The sequence below is a fragment of the Serinus canaria genome, chromosome 1, assembly GCF_022539315.1.
Source record: "Serinus canaria isolate serCan28SL12 chromosome 1, serCan2020, whole genome shotgun sequence".
In the NCBI taxonomy this organism is placed as follows: domain Eukaryota; kingdom Metazoa; phylum Chordata; class Aves; order Passeriformes; family Fringillidae; genus Serinus; species Serinus canaria.
This window is the reverse complement of record NC_066313.1, coordinates 41,598,447-41,605,095: the sequence shown is the minus strand read 5'-3', so window position 1 is coordinate 41,605,095 and position 6,649 is coordinate 41,598,447.

Below are 6,649 nucleotides of genomic sequence, written 5' to 3'. Positions count from 1 at the left end.
CTAAAATGATGTGGTAGTAACATCAGAACACAGAGCAGTGTAACATAACGTAGATTTTATCAGAAAGAGCATGGGAGAGTGTATTGGCTCAGGCCTTGGCCAGTCTTCAAAACACAGGACCGTCTTGTGGTGTGGTGAGAATGCTCAGGCAGCAGTTCATCTTCTCAGCCCATAGACCACTGAAACCAAAATTGTGTAAAACATGGATTGGGTGTTTTAAAATCCACTGCCTGGATTTTTTTCTTCCAAGGCTTTTAAAATCTGACTGCAATAAGAGGTTGGAATTTGATTCAAGCAAATTGGGCCAGACAGGACCTCTGCAAGGAAAGGGGAGCAGTGTGGGGCAGCTTAGATTCCCCAGTGTGGACATTGGGACACCTTAGTGATTTGACACTTATATTCCGAGTTGAAAACTTTAAAACGCTGTTTCACACACTGTGATTTAATTTCTTATGCTGTCATTTTACACCATGCAGAAGATTTCCTGGAATATTGTGGGGTTGCTAAGATTCACGTGTGGTAATGCCACCAAGAAGGTCTTTCAAGCTCTCAGTGAGGACAAGATTGATATTTTTTTGTCAATCCTGTGAATGACTGTGCTCTTGCCATCCTCATGATGGATCCCATTTATCTCATTGTGATCCTGCTGGATGCAGGCACCTCCTCCGCCTGGCATGGTTGCCAGCCAGATACTGGTGGTCATGGACACCTGGTGTCCTGACTTTCATCACCTTAAATTTCTACTGCATCCCTGTGGAATGGCTGTCTGGGTGCAGCAGAGGCAAAGTTGCCTTGCAGAAGAGGTCTGCATCACAAACCAGCACCATGGTGTGGTCCAAGCTCTGGGCACGTGAGGTACTCGAAGCCTGACCTTGCAGAGTCCTCAGCACGGACTGCTGGCCCCTTGAACCTGCTTTGTGTGGGAGGGGACCAGATATATCAGTGATCCTTGCTGTCTGTCCCGTGAATCAGAAGGAATGGGGTGCAGACTGTTGAAGAAAGATGCATTGCTTCAGAGCACAAGTGACACATGCATTGCTCGTGGGGAAACAAATGTTCCATTAAGGAATCACATACCAGATCCTCTGGTACCTCTGAGACAAGGTGCCTGGGTGAGTCTTTAACATAAATCTTTCTGGAATATTGGAATAAACTGGAGGAAAAAAAAGAATCCATCTGTCACTTGCATTAAACACGAGAATCCAAATAAAAATGTGTGACATCCAGCTTTCCTCCAAGGTTTGGTTACAAAACAGCAAAAGTTATCTGGCATCAAAATGTCACGGTGTGTTGGGAAGTAAGAAATTAGTGTGGCACTAATTGAGTCCTAACTTCTCCAGAGCTTGAGGGAGAGGATGGGCTTGTGGACATCAGCTATTTTAAGGGTTTTGACCTTTTCTAGCTTGCACATACTCAGTTCTGTACAATGTGATGTCTGGAACAAGCACATCAGTTCTTGTCAGCACCATTCATTCACACTATTTATTGTGGGATATTTCGTTGTGTTATACATACGCTTGTCTTGGAACAATCTATTTCAATCAATTTAGGAGGTTTGACAGAGCGAAACTGCACATGCTCTGTGATCAATCATGAACCATTTTGAGCAAGCAGACAGAGATTCCAGAAAATGCAGAGTGAAGGATCCTGCGACTGGTTTGGTCTTTCACCAAAACACAGCCTTCTGGCAATTTCAGTGTTATACCTGATGAGAGTCCAATGAGCTGTGATGTTGGAGATTTAATGTTTAATTGAGGCTACACCTAAAAATATATTCATCAGACAAAGAGCATCCAAGGTATTGGAACCTCACCCTCTCGAGGTCTCTCTTTGCAGTCCTTGGAAGGAGAAATTCAGCTCTCCCTTGGAGATGCCAATATTTATTGATTGAGTTTGCTTGTTTTGAGTGGAGTCAAGCCAAACCTGGATATCCCAGCCAAGTGCAATGTCCCATTCTTATGGACATTGGTGCCTGTAGTAAGGGGCTGTACAAACTGAAACTTTTACAATTTATGTGAGAGATAAAAGAGGCACAGAGAGATTTTCTTAGCAGCTATGGGAAGCCTGTGGCTGGTTCAACAATATTTTGTGTGTAGCAGTATCTAAAATGTGCATCCTTCGCTCCTCTGCTGATACAATTTAATTTTTCTCTTGTATAAGAGCATTCAAGACTGAAAGTTATAGATTTTACAGAAAAGACCCAGAAGGAAAAACCTGATTTCTTGTACAACACGGGTCAACTTATTGCATCTGATTGCTCACAAGTAAAAAACACAGTACTGTACCAGCTACTAGGAAGAAAATTAACTCTATCCCAGCCTAAATCAGAAAAAGGTATAAGTTTTAGTAATGTTGCAGCATTTCTTTAAAATCTTTCTTAAATTCTCAAAGCAATATCGAATTCATCCTTTCTGGAAGTAGGAGGATTATTTTATTTTCATGAACTGGCTCTTGGATATATAAAGTGTGAAGAAAGTTACAGTTCTCAGAGGTCTCTGAGAGTAAACAGCCTCCAAAAGCAGGTTTCCATGCCCTTCAAGACTGATGTATTGTTAAGGTGCCAGCTGGGAACAGTTGTGATATTTTCATCTTGACTATATGGCCTGGGGTCAGTATCACTGAACTGAGGCCCATGACATCACCCTATTCAAAACAGACTTTGTTTCACCAGCTCATCTCCAGCCTGTCTCCCTGTGTCAGTTCCAGGAGCAGAGCTTGTGCAGCAAGGCAGAAAGATCACTGGCACTACAGGTGAAATGTGTGTTTCATCCCTATAAATCACAGTATCACAGACTTCAGAGTGCTCTGAAGGGGCAGACAGCATGAATTGAGACTGCATTACAGACAACTTCCAAAGAAGGCATTAAAGAAGATGGCTTAAAAAAATTAGAGAGACATATTATTACTGTACAAAATAAAATGCTGATGTTTATTTGAGATGTTACAATGTTTTAATAGAAATACAAAGTTTATTGTGTACTGATGTCTGGAAACAGTGCAATATCTCCAGAAGTACCCATCACTGAAAGATTATGTAATCAGCAGCTGGTGACAGTGGTTGGAGTTCTCTGGAATATTTTTGATCTTAGAGCAGTCCAGGGCAATGCTGCTGCTCTTCAGCACCATCTGTTGACACTGTTTCTAATTGTTTTAATTAGGAACAGCAATCATACAGGCAAAAGTGCAGCTTCCCCAGCACAACCATGTAATTCAGTAAATGCATGACCAAGGAGGTGATTTGAAATGGGATAAATGTAGCAGAAAAAGGCTGCACAAGAGTATGGCTGCTTGCCTGTAGTCCAGAAAAAATGATTTTTGCTTTAATCCATTATTATTATTTAATAAATTGGATAACTCATCCATACACAGATCATTGTAACAAAGTAGGGAATGTTTTAAATTTTAGCCTGAAATTATTGAGTCAACTTTCCTTGTCAAAACCATGGCAAAATTCAAACTGACTGACTGAGAAATCTTGCTCAGAGTAAAAAGGTGCCACCAATCTCAAGCCAACGCTTCACAGACTGATAACAATATATGTATATGCATCATATCTGTACCCTTGAAAATCAATGAGTATTTAAGAACCTGCACAGGTACAGGATACAGCGTGTGTTCTTGTTTGTGGCAGAATTCCTTCAAGTCAGTTGCAAGGAGGCTGTGATTCTCCCTGAAGCTCAAAAACCTTGCAATTTGTCTCCCTCTGCCATCAGTGTAAGTGCCTGTTGGAGAAATTGCTTTCATTTAATAAAGTTTATACATTGCATGTGTTTAAAAACGAAAACCTACTGGGTAATCCTATCTCTTGCAACATCTGTAAATTGATTTGCTTCTTGAGAGCAAGAATGATTTCTAACTCACAACAAGGCTAAAGTAGCATGACTGAATAAAGAGGAGCATTCAGGAAGCTGGAACGCAATTACAGCATCAATGCACTTGCTGTGTTAATGTGGTATTAAGGTTATGAATGTAGTGCAAGTGGAACCAAAGATGTGCTTGCTTCCTTCCTGTGGTTTTTGTCTGCTCAAGCTGACCTGGAAATGTCTGTGTTAGCTGGACGGGACCCGAGGACGACCTGCGGGTGTTGTGCGCGCAGACGGGAGATGCCAGCTCAGCTCATGGGCAGCGACACACACTGGGCTCTGTCAGAGAGATTTTGCACTTATCCCGCTTGTTTTCCTCTGTCTGAGGGAGGCAGCAAGTGAGTTGCTGTTGAGAGCTGTTGCTCTCTTTGCACAGGAGCACCAGGAGACAGGACAGGGGGCTGGGCACTTTTCACCTTCTCCTAACTATTCCAGGAGCTGCTGTGGGGCTTCCCCTGGGGCAGCAGGAAGGATCTGCAGGAGTGCAGCTCTTGGCTGGGTTGCACTGCAGCTGTAGTGGCTTTCCCAGGGTGTTGGTTTCTAGTGGAGCATCATTTGCCAAAGGTGAGTGTCCCCTGGCCTCTGCAAAGAGCATTTACTGCAGCAATAAAGCTGCCATGGGCCCTCTGCAGCATCAGTCTGTGCTCACAAGGACAGAGTGAAGGTGTAGGTCCCAAATCATGTTCACTGCAGTGAAACCTGGGCCCAGCCTCACTTTCTGGAGCCACTTTGGGATACACAGGTGATGACTTCCTGGAAGGGATTTGCAGCAGGGTGTGAGAAACATGTGGCAGGATCTGGAGTTGGCTCAGCCCTCCAGTCTGGTGAGAATCTTAACCAGACACCAAGTGCAGGGTTACCACGTAAATCTGGGATGCAAAACACTGTATGAGACATGTTCAGCAGAGACAGGTCATGGACACAACTTTAAGGATGTGTTTGCACCAGTAAACAGAAGAGGCTGTTTTCTGGACCCTAAGCCAAAACTATAGGTTCATCCACAGCTGAGGTCCTGCTTCGGCAAAGAGGAAAGTATCCCCATCTTCATGGCAGCTGATATGAAGAAAGGCATCAGAAACACCATGAAAACACCATGTTTAACTTAATCTTTGCATTTATTTTCCCCCTTCCTGTTTTGCTTTATATTAATATATTTCTTAACATTTCTTGCCATGAAAACATTTCTCAGCAGAAAGGAGAAACCAGTGGGAAGAAAAGAAATCCTCTGTCAGGCTGGCTGCCTCACAGATTTGCAGTAACAGCAGGTGTTGCTGAGAGACTGTAGATCATCATGGGCCTTGCCTGGTGCTCACACTCTGGTCTCCTGGAGAGGAGTGGAGCTGTAAGCTGTGCTCACAGCTGCCTCCCCTGCCATGGTAATCAGCCCTGGGCTCAGGGGAAATCTCTGAGATGCTGCTTGTCATTCTGGGGGTTCCTTAGTTTCAGAGTCTGAAAAAGCATGAAGGGTGAGACAGTCAACCAGCAGAATGGTCTCACCTCATGGAACTGAGGATGCAGCTCACGGGCCCTGGCTGGCAGTAGGAAGTTCTGTCTGAGTCCCCAGGAGAGTGCTGGGGGCTGCAGAGGGCTGGGGGAACCCAGACCAGTGCAACCTTATATCCATATTCACCTGGAGCAGCCCATGGCTGGGTTTGGTCTCAGAGGATGCTGGCTTGGGAGATCAGCAAGATTCAGGAGTCAGTAAGGAAACTGTGATGTTTGAGACCCATTGATTGGCTCTGCATGCAGGTGGTGTGACACAGCTTGTGTCCCTGCACTTACGCTTCTCTTCTTAAAGGCTGGGGCTTCATGAATCTGCCTTCCAGGATGAGCTGCTGCTCTGCACTGCTCTGTGCTTGTCTTCCCTGGCTTTGCCTGGGGAAGTTCAGCTAACACAGGCCACAGTTTGCCAGTCCTTATTTTATTTTCCATATTTTACACAGTGAAATATATATATATATATATATATATATATATATATATATTTATTTATTTATTTTACTGGGTGCAGCTAACTTCTGCCAGTGTGGGTGAACTATATATATCTATATCTATCTATCTATCTATCTATCTATCTATCTATCTATCTATCTATCTATCTATCTATCTATCTATCTATCTATATATATTTCACCTATTTCACCCAGTCTGGCAGAAGTTAGCTGCACCTTTGGTTATCACAAGCAAAATCAGTAGGGAAGGATCCAGTAATTCCTCCACTTCCTCATATGCACCATGATCCTGTCGTGACACCTTTACAGGAGACTGAGCAAGGTTAAATGTGCGAGGCCCACCTCACTCATGCTCCAGATTCTTTTTATAGGGTCCTTTGCTACCCTCTGCTGTGTGATTTCTGCAACAAATCTCATGGATGTCAGGAATCTGCACATATTTCACCCAGGAGCAACCAGTGATGAGCATTAGTGCAGATTCATTAGTGCTGTGTGATGACATCTCTCAAATGTCAAGTCTGTGCACACTCCTGGGCTCTGTTTCTTTCAGTAAAGTCTATTTTTGTTAAAGGACAGCATGGGAATTTTCAGAGTGCAGGCTCTTCATCCCTTAATGCTGCTCTGCAAAGTCAGTATTTTCCACTGTGATGGGCTGCAGTGTTTGGGATGAGGGAGAAATGAGTCACCAGAGGAGTGAGTGAGATGCTTCAGAGGCTCCAGTGAGCTGCTACGACTGCTGCTAATAAAACTTGTGATGTTGTATATCCCACACCCATCTGGGTTTTCTGTAGGTCTTTTCAAAACTCCTTGGGAGTTTGAGGTGTCTGCTCTCTT